The 15,131-nt window shown below is 37.7% G+C and overlaps 1 protein-coding gene across 2 annotated transcripts in view; it reads left to right on the forward strand.

Moving 5' to 3' along the window:
• LOC124308481 (zwei Ig domain protein zig-8) overlaps nucleotides 1-15,131 on the forward strand; it is a 409,568-nt gene that overhangs the window by 132,310 nt on the left and 262,127 nt on the right. The window lies entirely within an intron of this gene.

Genomic DNA, 15,131 nt, shown 5'->3' on the forward strand with positions numbered 1-15,131 from the left:
CATCCTCGATCTCCTCTGCCCCTACCCACTAGTTTTATCTTTTTTATTACCTCTTAATTTAATACATTTATATTTTATATTTTTATCTTTTACTTTTATTTTTGCGTCTCCGTATGCATTGCATGCATACGGCTCTCTTTATCACCTTTTTATAACTTCTGGAAATGAACACGTGCAACGGATAGATCCGTATGGGTCTATCTCAAGTGTCTGTCTGGGCAATATTGGCCCGAACATTAAAATAAGGATATCTTTATTATATACAAACATAAAACGGAAATTCCTACCCGCACGTGTGGTAAAGGCGGGATAGTTAATGATAAAGTCTCATGCTACACCGTACCCGATGGGCGGGGGTAGTCTTGACGAATAGAAAAACTCAAAATTTTATCAGGCCCTCCTGATTGGTCCAGCATCCCTTAAGGATACTGGTAACCAATCAGGAAGTAGTTCAGACAAGACCACCCGAATCTTTTAAAAGAGAGTAGTGAATGAGTAGTCAAAACGGTAGTCGATCAGTAGTCAGTCAGCTTTTAAGAAGAAGTCTTTCTCTCAGTTTTCATTACAAAATCCAATCACGTCAAGCGCTGAGCGAACTCCGCGTTATTTTACTCAAACACAAACTTCCTTTCTACCATAGTACATAACTAACCTCATTTTTTATCGAATAAACGTATAATTGTAATTAAACCCATATCGAGTGTAAACCAGTCATTTAATACCGTATACCTCCTCGCCGAGCACGCAGAGCCGCCCCACAGAGCCCGAAAATCAACTGCTAACAACAAAGGTAAGTGACCATTTTTACATCAAAGCCAGTTTAATTAAGGGGGGAACGGTGTCAACAAATTCAAATAATATATCCGGAAAATTTAGTCTCAACTAAGCGTTATACGCATCGAGTGGTTTGGTCTTCAGCCAACCCAGCTCATAACAGTGGTAACAGCGGTGCGGATCGAATTTAGCTAAAAATCGGAATTTTTTTTTATTATTACGATTTCAATTTTTCTTTTCATGAGTATTGAAACTCATTGGTGACAGCAAAGCCTATTTATTTTAAAATCATGCCGATAACGCGAAGTAAGGACAATGAAACCGGAAAGCCTACTCCACTTACGGAAACAGAATTATTAGCTTACACGGAACAAGTGAATAAAGAAAAACGGCTATTAGATTTAGAGCGTGAAAAAATTGCTAGTACATCACAACAGTTTAAGGCAACAGAAGCTGCATACAATGATCAAATTAACGCCTTGCAAAATAGGTTACGAAAAGCTGAAGAAGTGGTAGAATTACGGTCAGCAGATTTAGCTAAAAAACAAGAAGAACAAATTAAGAAACGAGAGAATGAGCTGCAAGAAAAATTAGAACGGGAATTTTTAGTCAAACAATTAGAAATACAAAAACATTTAGATAAGGAACGCGAAGAACGCGTTCAAGTACAGAGACAATTAGAGGAAGCGCGGTCAAATCAAAAATCATTAGATAAACAAACTGAATCAGAAATTAGGATAGAGACAGTGTCCGAAAAAACCGAACAGACGGTCATAAATACTAATAAAACATTATCTCAAACTCCCGAATCAAGAGAAGAAACAACAAATATGCAAATAGACGTAAACGATAGTTCGCATTGTAGCAATCCTATTCAAGATTTGGAAACAGTTGAAGATCCTCAGATATTATTAGAAAAATGCGAAAAAGAATTTTTAAGAGAACAGGCTGAAATTCAGAAACAAATCGAAGAACTTAAAGACAGAAAATTAAAACGGAAAACTATGAATCCTCAAATGTTGCTATTAGCTGAGCGGAAAAAGGAATACCAAAGGAAGAAAACAGAAATGCAAAAATTATTAGAAGATTTACAAAAGGAGGAAGAACGCGAAATTGCGAAATTAGAAGTAAAATCAATAAAACCCAAGGAAAGCGTTCCAAATTCAGATGTCAGTATAAAGGAAGAATTAGCAAATTTAAAGGAAATATTAAAAACAGTCAATACGGGTGCAATGGAACATCCGCAAAATTATATAGAACCTATTACGGCAGAACAATCAATTCCGATGAGTGCAATTTTGGCAGGAGTACCATCTTTTGACGGAGAAAATGTAGCTTTCCCACTGTTTGTCCGAGCATGTAGACGAGCAAAAGGTGTGATTGCACCCAGGTTAGAAAAACAGTTGGTTAGGAACATTAAAGCAAAGCTAAAAGATAAAGCGTACATTGTAGTAGAGGATCAAACCTTTGACACGCTCGAATCATTCCTAGACAAATTATCGTCAGTTTTCACACCTTCTCGATCAGTAAATTTCTACCGCGGAGAACTAGCTAGAATATTTAAGGGACCGAGTGAACATATCATTGAATACATTGGCCGAATTAAAGATCTCAAAACTTCAATTCTCGAATGTGAACGACGTGCAAACGGTAGCATAGATGAGGAAACAGAGAAATCCATAGAATCTGAAACATTAAAAGGCTTCATAGAGGGTCTGCCAACAGAATTTAGCACAGGGCTATATTTGAAGGGATACACTTCCCTTCCCGAAGCATTTGACGGAGCTATAGATTTGGGTAAACGATTCGATATGGAAAAAATAAGAGAAAGCGCGCTACAAACTAACTTTCTAGCATCACTGAAATGCCGTATATGTGGGCGAAATAATCATAACACAATAAATTGTCGTTTTAAACGGGAAAACCAACCCCTAAACGAAAGGGAGAATAACGGAAACAATGGCAACAACAGATTTGACAACAGGCGCGAAGTCCCGATACAAAATCAGCCTCGAAATACCCAGAGATTTGACAATGACAATAATAGATTTGAAAATAGGCGTGAAATTCCGATACAAAACCTACCTCAAAATAGCCAGAACAATGAACGGGAAAGCAACTCCACTAATGGGAGCTTACCATCTTGCAGGTACTGTAAAAGAACAGGTCATACAATAGAAGTATGTCGTAAACTGCAGTATCGCCGAAATGTTGAGGGAAATACCAGTAATCAAAACTCGGGAAACGGCCAGGGACCCTCGGTAACACAAAGCGGACCCCGGGGGGTCAACCAAACCCAAACAGCCATGATTACTCAGGAGGTACAAGAGTCCGCGTCGCAACAATAAAATTAAAAATCACTGATCAAGTACCTACAATAAAAATAAAATCTAAGGACTTGATAGACGAAATAAACGTAATGATAGATACGGGATCGGAGCCGAATCTTTTAAAAGTAGGAAATCTTTCATCATTGAATAATATTGATACGAATAATGTGTTGCAATTGAGAGGAATAACAGATAATTACGTTCACACCTTAGGATGTGTCAAAATTGAAATATCTGGAATGCCCGTTTACTTTCATGTCGTCAGTAATAATTTCCCAATTCCTCAAGCCGGCATACTGGGAACAAATTTCTTTCAATCCCAAAAAGCAACAATTAATTATGCTCAGGAATTAGTCGAAATAAACGACTTAGTATTTTATTTCATTACGCGAGAGGTAGTTACAATTCCCGCGCGTTCAAATGCTCCATTCTATATAAAAATAAAAAATAAGGACGTAAACGAAGGTTACGTACCAAGATTTACTGTAAAAGAGGGAGTATTCTTAGGAGAAGCGTTAGTTAGAAACGATAACGGAAAAGCGCATATTCGAATAATTAATTCTACGGATGAGGAGATAGAATTGCTTGTACCGACCATAAGTTTGCTACCTAGCGAGGGCGCGATACCGCTGCACGATTCAACCTTAGGGCTTGACTTGCAGGAAAATTGCGTGAGTGATTTAGCAAATCCTCTAGTGAGAAATGGAATTTCTGAGTCAAACCTTTCCTTAGGGCAGGGAAATGACGATAGAATAGGTCAACAAGGTTTGTTTTCAAATCCAGAATTAATTTCAAAAAGAAATAACCGAAATAATAAGAGCATCCAAAATGATCATCGCATTCAAAATAATAAGAGCATCCAAAATGATCATTGCATTCAAAACTTTCAAAGAATTCGAAAAATTAATAAAATCGACGTAAAAACACGTTATAACGAAATATTAGAGTTATTAAGACTCGAACACTTGAACGATGAAGAAAAAGAAAGTATACATCGTTTAATATATGAAAACCAAGACAGGTTTCATATTCCCGGTGAGCTATTAGGAGCCACAAATGTTATAGAACACGAAATAAATACAATTGACGAACAACCAATAAATATTAAACAATATAGATTCCCGCCAATTCATAAAGATGAAATAAATAGGCAGGTAAAAGATTTATTAAATAATGACATTATTAAACCGTCATTATCTCCATATAATTCTCCATTATGGATTGTACCGAAGAAGGACGATTCCAAGGGTAATAAACGCTGGAGAATGGTTATAGATTACCGAAATTTAAATGAGAAGACAGTAGGAGACGCCTACCCGCTACCGAATATAACAGAAATTTTAGATCAATTGGGCAGTGCAAAATACTTTTCAATATTCGACTTGGCCTCGGGTTTTCACCAAATCAAAATGAAAGAAATCAATGCAACTAAAACAGCATTTTCAACGCCGTATGGTCATTTCGAGTTTCAAAGAATGCCGTTTGGTCTGAAGAACGCTCCAGCAACGTTTCAAAGGTTGATGGACCATGTTTTACGGGGTTTACAGGGTATAGAACTATTTGTTTACCTCGATGACATAGTAATATACTCAAGCTCTCTCAAGGAACACGAGAATAAATTCAATTCATTAATGATCAAATTAAGAAATGCGAATTTAAAACTTCAACCAGATAAATGTGAATTTTTAAAGAAAGAAGTAGTTTATTTAGGGCACATAATCAGTGAGGACGGTGTTAAACCCGACCCAAAGAAAATCATAGCAGTAAAAGAATTCCCAAAACCCAAGAACGCAAAGAATATAAAACAATTCTTAGGTCTAATTGGTTACTATCGACGCTTTGTACCGAATTTCTCTAAAATAGCAAAACCTTTGACGGAACTTTTGAAAAAAGATGTTAAATTTCTCTGGACGGACACACAACAAAACGCCTTCAATCAATTACGAGATAAACTGTGCGAAAATCCAATACTTCAATATCCTGATTTTACCAAACCCTTTATAGTAACAACAGATGCATCAGGATTCGCAATAGGAGGTGTATTAAGTCAAGGAACAGTCGGAAAAGATTTGCCGATAGCTTATACATCTAGATTATTAAACCAAGCAGAAAGAAATTACTCAACGATTGAAAAAGAATTATTGGCAATAGTCTACGCGGTAAATTATTTCAGACCATATTTATATGGAAAGAAATTCAAATTGGTCACAGATCATAGACCTTTAATTTGGTTGCACTCAGTCAAAGATCCAATGTCGAGACTCGTACGGTGGAGATTAAAACTCGCGGAATATGAATATAGCTGGGAATACAAACCTGGAAAAATAAACGCGAATGCCGACGCATTATCTAGAAATCCAGTGCTAAGCGAGACACAAGTATTAGCAATCAAACAACAGCTCGTGGATAAGATGCAAAAGCCGAGGGAGAACACTAAACTAATTTCAGGGGATTTATTTACAGTAGATGAAAGTTACTCGTTAGTTCATTGCGTAGCAGAAGATCTTTGTATGAACGCAGGTATAGCTCGCGAATTCAAAACACGTTTCGGAAATATTGGTCGTTTGAAGTCTCAGAAAAAATCTGTTGGTGACGTAGCTTTTCTAAAAGATGGTAATAGATACATATTTTATTTAATAACGAAAAAGGAAAGTAACGAAAAACCAACATTAAAATCATTAGAACGAAGTCTGATATCACTAAGAAGTTTATGTGAAAATTTGAACTGTTATAAAATCGCTATGCCTAAGATAGGCAGTGGTTTAGATAAATTGCCATGGGAAAAGATAAAAGAAAAAATCGATATCCTTTTCGCAGAACCATTTGAAGTACTTATATATGCCAATAAGAAAACTGAAACATCCAAAATATATAGGCTACAGGGTCAAGGACCTTCAGGTAATAAATCATACCACGAGGGCAGTCCATCGCGAGAGGATAGTGTAACAGCTGGCCCAGGCGTAGAAAAGGACAGAAAATCAGAAGACCCAAGTATTCAGAATACAGAAAATGCAGGTCGTAAACTTCGAGACAGACAGACCATAAGAGCACCAGACAGATACACAGACAATTTTAAAACGCGCAAACTAAGAACTAAAACACATATCAATGCAGAAGATATTTTAAACGATTTTAATCTTTTTTACAATGAAAACCAAGAGCAATCTAAAAGTACAATAAATGATGAAATCCTAGAAACTATCAATACGAATAATAATATACAAGACGCAAAAGTTCACAAATCTATCGAAAACGAAAGGGCGGAAATCATGAATAGCCCTATTGAATATTCTGATGGTGAATCTGATAAGGATACAGGATCATCCGCAGACAGCGAAATAGAAATGGTAGAACTTGAATCAGATCAGGAAGAACCACAAAATAACCTAAAATTTATTGAGACTAGGGACAGACTTTCCATGCGTAGCGATAATTGTGTCATTTTTGTAACTACTCGAGGGATCCCGTTAGATGAGGGATCTAGAGATTTACAAAATACAAATAAATTACCAAAAATCACCGAAGCTATGTTGGGAAGGGCACGAGTAACTCCAATAGGAAGCAAAAAGTGTATTGCGCTACCAATCAAAGAATCAGTAAATACACCTTTAGACCGTGATATTTTTATAGAATCACTGAAATCTCTATTGGATGTCGTTCGAGAATTAAATTTGAATAGTTTATCAATTGCAAAAACTAGGAAAATAGATGAGATGGATTGGAAGGAAATTCAAATTTTGTTGGAATCCATCTTTAATGATAATGAATGTAAAATAACAATCTGCAAAAATTTAATTAGAGTCCCATCGCTTAATGAACGTACAGAGATAATTCGAGAATATCATGCACTGCCAATAGGAGGACATAAGGGAGTTACAAAGACATACAACAGAATCAGACAGAATTTCTTTTGGCCAAATATGAAATCACAAATCCAACAATATGTTACAGGATGTATGGAATGTCAACTCAAAAAACTAACTAGAGTAAAAACTAAGCAACCTATGGTATTAACCGATACACCAGGTTCAAGCTTTGACAAAATATCTATGGACATTGTAGGTCCTTTACCTATCACTCCTTCAAACAATGAATATATTTTAACAATTCAAGATCAATTAACGAAATATTCTGTAGCAGTACCCCTAAATTCAACAACCTCAATTGATGTGGCAGAAGCTCTAATCAATAACTTTATTTGTAAATTTGGAGCTCCTAAGCAAATTCTTACTGATCAAGGTGCTAATCTTACAAGTTCATTAATGAAAACAATAGCAAAGAAATTTAAAATCAAACAATGTAAAACAACCGCTTTTCATCCCCAATCAAATGGGTCTATAGAAAGATCACATCACGTCCTAGCCGAATATTTAAAGCAATATGTTACAAAAAATAATAATTGGGATAAATGGTTAGATCTTGCAATGTTCTCTTATAATACAAGTGTCCATGAGGGAACAAAACATACACCTTATGAACTAGTTTTCGGCAAATTAGCAAGATTACCATCTGAGCATGAAATAATAGAGGAATTGAATGATCGAACTTACGAAGAATACCTAATCGAACTTTTCACCAAGATTAAAAATATTCAAAATCAGGCTAAAGAAAATCTGATACATTCAAAAGAAAAATCCAAATATTATTATGATAAAAAATTAAATTCGTTAAACTTGGTGAAAGGAGACCTAGTTTTTCTTCTAAAAGAACCAAAAAAAGGGAAATTTTCTGATCAATATTCAGGACCGTATGAGATACAGGAATTATTAGAGAACCAAGATGTCAAAATTCAAGTTGGAAATAAGATTAAAATAGTTCATATGAATAAACTGAAAATGCTAAAAGGATAATTCATTATTATAACTAATTATAACTAAATAGAAATAGCCTAATGAAAGCGCAGGACTAGATATAAATAAATTCTATAACACACACATTTAAACGTAAATAAGTATAACTCGATTTCATTTCAAATAATGAAAAGACTATTAATATAAGCAAATATTCCCTCATTATTAAATGAACGGAACACTTTGTTCTAGCAAAGGGGAACAATGAGTAAAATCATTCTTATGATCATGTTATGGTTGCCCGCCGTAACTTGGGCACTGGTGGGATACGACTGTGGAGGAACATCAAGAAACACATCAATCATCGATACGGCCAGTATCGGAAAATGCGACATACCGGAGAGGGAACCCAGTTCTGAAAATATTCACGTCCAACTACTTCAATTAGCCGAATTTCATCACATAGACATCATTCAATGTAAAATTGAGATAGACAGAACGGTTTACCATTGTGGTATGCATTCACACAATTCTGTGGTGAGAAAGGGACGACGCGTTTACATACACGAAGTTAACAGAGAAGCATGTATGGGTCTTTATAATTTCGGAATCATAAGACTGGGAAATAACGTCGTCTTATCGGGACTTCTTCAAAATAGAACCAACATCCGAGACGCAATTTTCGCGGGAAAAATAACCGACACCGGAAGCTGTGTTGGCGCTAGTTACGACGATGGCTATGGTCAATGGGAAGATGTCATCGCTCAGGGGATAGCAAAAGTAACAGTCGAAAAATATTCAGCGACGGTCAAATTCGATGGAAATAAGCTCTTTTTGAAGGATGGGACCAGGTGTACGTTGTCTAATACTGATTGCTTTGGGAATGATGGATCGTATGCCTATTGGACAAACTCGCCGTCGAACGATTGTAAACTTGATCGTTATAATGCCTTGTATACCGGACCAGCGACGAAAATTAGGGAACCCCAAGAAGAAGGATTTACACCAGATGTTTACACTTACTCAAGTGAAAAGACGACTTTTGCCTTAATGAAGACCACCGAATTCAAAATCTGCGGTTATAAGATCTCACGAACAGAACATCCCAAATTATTCATTGTGGAAATTGACCCTGCAAACCCAATTAAAGCTGAAAGTAAAATTGACGCCGAGAATGTTGACATCCTTTCATACATGAACTCAAAAATCGTATATTTGGAAAAACACCTTAGTAAACAAATAACTCAAGTTTATAAGGATCTTATTAAACAAAAATGTACCCTGGAAGAACAAGTTTTACGCAACACCCTTACACTTGCAATTCACACACCAGATGAATTCGCATACAACGTCATGAAGGGACCAGGTTACATGGCTATACGAGCAGGAGAAGTTGTGCAACTAATCAAATGTGTACCTGTGACAGTAACCGTCAGGAAATCAGAGACATGTCATCAAGAAATTCCAATAACGTTTCAAAATCAGTCGCTCTTTTTAACGCCGAAATCACGTATTATAGTGAGAAAATCAAGTGAACGAGAATGCAGCGAATTGCAACCAAGTACATTCAATATCGATGGAACATGGATTACATTTTCACCGCTACCCAAGGTTATCATAGAAGCACCGAAGAAACTTACACCGATGACCAGATTATCTTGGCAGTATACCAAACCGCCACCTCTCTCTGTCAGTGGAATCTACACGGAAGAGGACTTAGAAAGCTACCGCGACAGAGTGATGTTCCCGATCGAGAAACCAGCCGTTCTAAACGCAGTTGCAAGGGGTGCAACTGGACATTCTGTATCTGATACGAAAATCTCTTTATCCGGCCTACTGGACGAAAATTCTTTGAACAAAATCGCAGAATCTACATCCCGAAAAATATGGAACGGGTTCATGATGTTGGGTACCGCTAGTTCTGGAGTAATAGGAGTTTATTTCATAATTCAATTAATAAAAACTATAATCAACGTCGGAATCCATGGATATACCCTGCACACCATTTATGGCTGGAGCATACTTTTGCTGGGGGCACTACTCAGCTCATTAACGACCCTGCTAACGCATTTGGGAAAACCCCAATCGCACAACAAGAACAACGAAGAAACTTCGACAAAGGAACAAGACATGGAAAACCCACCGGTCGTACCTCATTCGCAAGCAATAAAAGTTATTCCCACCAGTGTGCTTGAAGATCATCTACGTGAACGTCAAATGTTAAACACACGTTTAACATTTGAAACGGAGGGGGGAGGTGTTACATCCTCGATCTCCTCTGCCCCTACCCACTAGTTTTATCTTTTTTATTACCTCTTAATTTAATACATTTATATTTTATATTTTTATCTTTTACTTTTATTTTTGCGTCTCCGTATGCATTGCATGCATACGGCTCTCTTTATCACCTTTTTATAACTTCTGGAAATGAACACGTGCAACGGATAGATCCGTATGGGTCTATCTCAAGTGTCTGTCTGGGCAATATTGGCCCGAACATTAAAATAAGGATATCTTTATTATATACAAACATAAAACGGAAATTCCTACCCGCACGTGTGGTAAAGGCGGGATAGTTAATGATAAAGTCTCATGCTACACCGTACCCGATGGGCGGGGGTAGTCTTGACGAATAGAAAAACTCAAAATTTTATCAGGCCCTCCTGATTGGTCCAGCATCCCTTAAGGATACTGGTAACCAATCAGGAAGTAGTTCAGACAAGACCACCCGAATCTTTTAAAAGAGAGTAGTGAATGAGTAGTCAAAACGGTAGTCGATCAGTAGTCAGTCAGCTTTTAAGAAGAAGTCTTTCTCTCAGTTTTCATTACAAAATCCAATCACGTCAAGCGCTGAGCGAACTCCGCGTTATTTTACTCAAACACAAACTTCCTTTCTACCATAGTACATAACTAACCTCATTTTTTATCGAATAAACGTATAATTGTAATTAAACCCATATCGAGTGTAAACCAGTCATTTAATACCGTATACCTCCTCGCCGAGCACGCAGAGCCGCCCCACAGAGCCCGAAAATCAACTGCTAACAACAAAGGTAAGTGACCATTTTTACATCAAAGCCAGTTTAATTAAGGGGGGAACGGTGTCAACAAATTCAAATAATATATCCGGAAAATTTAGTCTCAACTAAGCGTTATACGCATCGAGTGGTTTGGTCTTCAGCCAACCCAGCTCATAACACGCGCCGCGATGTTCAATTGCTGTTTGCACAACTGGGAACGCAGAGCTTTCTTTATTTCTACCCCTTCCGGAAGCTTTTAGAAAACGGAAGACGTAGAGTTGTGTACCAATGTCTAAGCCATGGAGCGAAGAATGGAATTCTAAAAACAAAGAAAAATCTTATACAGCACTGTGTACAAACAAGAGGAAAACGAATCAACTGCACGAATGCTCAAGTGCCGTGGAGTGAGTGCAGCTTTTATACCGATGTATGGATCCATACATATACCAACATATATAGATATATATATTTGTACGGTATTCCAGGATCAAATTTATCACTTCTCAGCGCTTGCAGCTATACTTTTCACTTTATTTTGTTGTGCACTTACTATTCATGGGGTGATTTTAGTTATTTTTCTTAAATGTTATTGCGACTGCGGAGCGGATGGAAATGAAATTTTTATACGAGAATCTTAAGTGTTTTACTTCAATTTAATTAACGCTTCGAGAATTCTCTCAGAGGTAGAAAAAACTTGGATGAATCGCGATGAATTTATTCATCTGTTTATTCGTTCATCAAACGAACAGTTTATTTGATATTCATATTTCTATTCAAAAATAATGTATTTCACATATGATATTTGATTTTAATATTTATACGTTTTTTTCACACAGTAACAAAAGGATAGTGTAGAAAGAAGACAATAATTATGTCAAAGAAATAAAGGTAAAAAGTTGTTTTGCCGCTGTACAATAATTCGTGCAATCGTTGATAAACTGTGACGATTTTCTACCGAGTACATAAAATCATCTAAAATGAAGATAATTGCATAACAAATTGGACACAATATCATCTCGTTTAATACGCAAGAAATAGCTTTAACGATGATTAGAATAAGTCTCATTAGGATTTATTCTTGTATAAAATTTCCCCCCAAGTATAACCAATATTCGTAATTTGAGGCAGTCGGAAAACCCACGCGAAAAAAGTCTGTATATGATGAGAAAAAAAAAAATTGTCGGAAATTGGTTGCTGTTTGCACAAATACGTTTCATTTTTGTGGTAAATAATCCGTTGTGAGAGGCAATGGAAGAAGTTTTGTAAGACTGCAGATGGAGCTTCGATTAAGCGAGTGAAACTGGGTAAATTTCGGGAATTTACAGCGTGACAGCTAATCACTAAATTTGATTTGGGTAATAATTTTTAGCTTAAAGTAACTGCCAACTTCAAAAATTTTAACAGTTGTCGTCGGCAGTTGTGCTGAATTTACGACTTTGAATATTTTTGAAGTTAGAGATCGCCGGTCGGCCTAACCTAACTTAACCTAACCTAATCTGATGACTGCACGTTCCGCCGTCTGCTCAAACTTAACGCACACAGTCTACAATCCGAGAACAGCTGTTTGCCAGGGCTACCAACCGTCATAAATTTAGACGACAGTTCGCCACGATTTATGTAACCTCAAAAATTTTTACATTCGTCTTCCGCAGTTGTGCTCAATTTACAACTTTCCATATTTTTGAGGTTAGAAATCGTTGGTCGCCCTGGAAACAAGTTTCTCTCAGATTACAGCGCCTGCGCATTAAATTTGTGCAGACGACGTAACGAGCGGCTGTTAGAAATTCACCCTGTATAACACTTCAAGAAAAAAAAAAAAAAATATGCAATTGAATCGTCCATGAAGAAGCATAAGCCGAACGACATCGTCGGCATCTCGAGTTTTAAAATCGCAGTATAACGGCTGATCGACTCCTTAAGAAAACACGCATACAGACAAAGAAACCTGCAAAGGTCGTCTGCTCCGCTTCGTTGCTCAAAGTTCGATGTAAAATTTGTACCGGTGAAGAACGGATGTCGCGAAGTAGCAGACGCACCCATTCAAGAAAGAGCAAAATCATTCACTCGGTCCCTTTCAGTACAGTTTTTTTCATTACCTAAGTGAACCCCATTCCTCGAGTCCCGAGTCCCAGAATAGGGGGTAGAAAAATGGCGGGGAAAAAAAAAAAAAAGAAAAAAGAAAAAACGAAACCTCTACGTGACGATGGAAAATATCTCAAAGAACACGTTATTCGTGTGTATTTGAAAGTCACGTCGAGTCCCTCGTCCGTTTCGCGTGGGAGATAGAAGGCATCTACCTACCCTCAAGGAAAGTCAAGGGAATCCTCGTACCTTTTTAGGATCCGTTCTCTCCTCGCGCTTTTCCCACGTTTCTCCAGTTCCTCTCACAATTCGGTATTTGCTTAGCGTATGTGACTGATCGCGTGTCGCATACAGCTGATGGTGTGGAAACGCTAGAGTTCTGCCCATCAAACAGACTTTGAGGTAAGATCTTTGTGTGTCTCGATCAATGCGAGTAACGAGGTTGCGGCTCGCGGTTTAGAACTTCGATGGTTTAGTCAGGCAATCAAATTATTCACCTTGGATAGACGGAGATAAGCAACTTGAGACATCGGTTCACGCAATTTTGAATTATCAAAGTGAATTGTGTCCACTTTGTAGCGAGAAGTTGTGCCTCTATACTTGGAAGTTGTACCAAAGCGCAGTAGGACTTCGATTATATCCGTACCATGACTTGGCTTATCCGAACTTTGGATCAAAAAATACATTCTCGTCTTCCAGCGTTAGTCTACTTGCAACGTTGCTTCTACCAATAAAATAAGCGTTCGGTGCTTGAAAGAGGTTTAACGTAGACTCGTGTTGGATTCAAATTTATGTTGTACACGTTATTATCCCCTGAGCTCGGTCCCAATTAGTTTGGATCATCGAGATTCTACTGTATTTGACGTCAATCATTCATCCGTTTGAATGTTTTCGAAGATCTAGTGTTGAAGTCATACCAAGGTAGGGGGGACGGGTCCTAGTTGCCACAAGTACTAGATGTCACAAGGTCCATATCTCCGCCGCTAGATATTGGAACCAGTGGTGTCATATATTGAAGTTGTAGTTCAATGTTTGAAACGAATGAGTGTTGTTGACTGAAATATCGCATCGTATGCGGCCTTGCAGTGATTGAAAAACTGAAATTGGACCTGATGAGTGATTATTTTCCATCTTCTAAATATGCATTCCTCATTTTCTTGGCTGCATTGGGACATTTCGCAATAAGATATACTATACATTGGAAACCCTAGGTCCTTACATCGAAACAAAAACTAGAAAATAAAAGCGCCAAAACAGTTTTTGTCATTTAAAATACTTGAAAATTCTAAAAATCGCAGAGTAAAAAGTGTGACAACCAGGGCCCGTCCTCTGTGCTTGACATCATTGGACTGATTTTTCACGAGTCAATCATTCATCCGTTTGAATTTCCTTCAAGACTTTTTACGGATCCATGATGTGAGTTGGAGTAGAATGCATGAAAATGTACACGTTGCAGCTAAGTTTGTGGATTTTGGATGCAGCCGCAGCCCTGCAGTAGCGGCATTTGCTCATTCCAGTCAGGTACCGGAAGTCGGGATTCCACCCGCCTACTCTCAAACACATTCTCGACAAAATCCTGGCAGTTTGCGGCGTGCTTGCAGCTCCACAGTCTCTGCTCACTCACCGCATGCATGTGTATACTTATGTGGAATGGATGTGAGGCTGGATTTACACGCGCGGATACAAAGCTCACGTCTTACGAATATGCGTCTGTACGATGTTACCTGCCAGCTTCTATTGCTGGGCGTTGGGACGCGTCATTTTGCAAACTTGGGGTGACCGATAAAATTGTATACCAATGCCAAAATCTGTGGCCAGGTGGATAGCCAGATACAATTGTTAAATGTCACTTTGGATGTTGTGAAGTCGAGTGTGTATGTTGGTATTACGGAGGGTAGAAGTAAGGAGATGATTCTCACATGGGTTCTCAACTGAAAAAAGTGTCCACCAAAAAGCGAGAAAAATTAGTTCAAAAAGTCACCAGAATAGCGCTAATAACCAATAAGGGTTCAATTTGATTGGCACTTTTATGCATTTAAATGTGAAACTTTTGCCGCAGCAGTGCCATCTTAAATGTACTCTATTTCACGAACACTTTCTTCATCTGGAGATAGTCTTCCTTACTTCTACCCTCC

This window comes from Neodiprion virginianus, chromosome 7 (genome assembly GCF_021901495.1).
Source record: "Neodiprion virginianus isolate iyNeoVirg1 chromosome 7, iyNeoVirg1.1, whole genome shotgun sequence".
Classification (NCBI taxonomy): domain Eukaryota; kingdom Metazoa; phylum Arthropoda; class Insecta; order Hymenoptera; family Diprionidae; genus Neodiprion; species Neodiprion virginianus.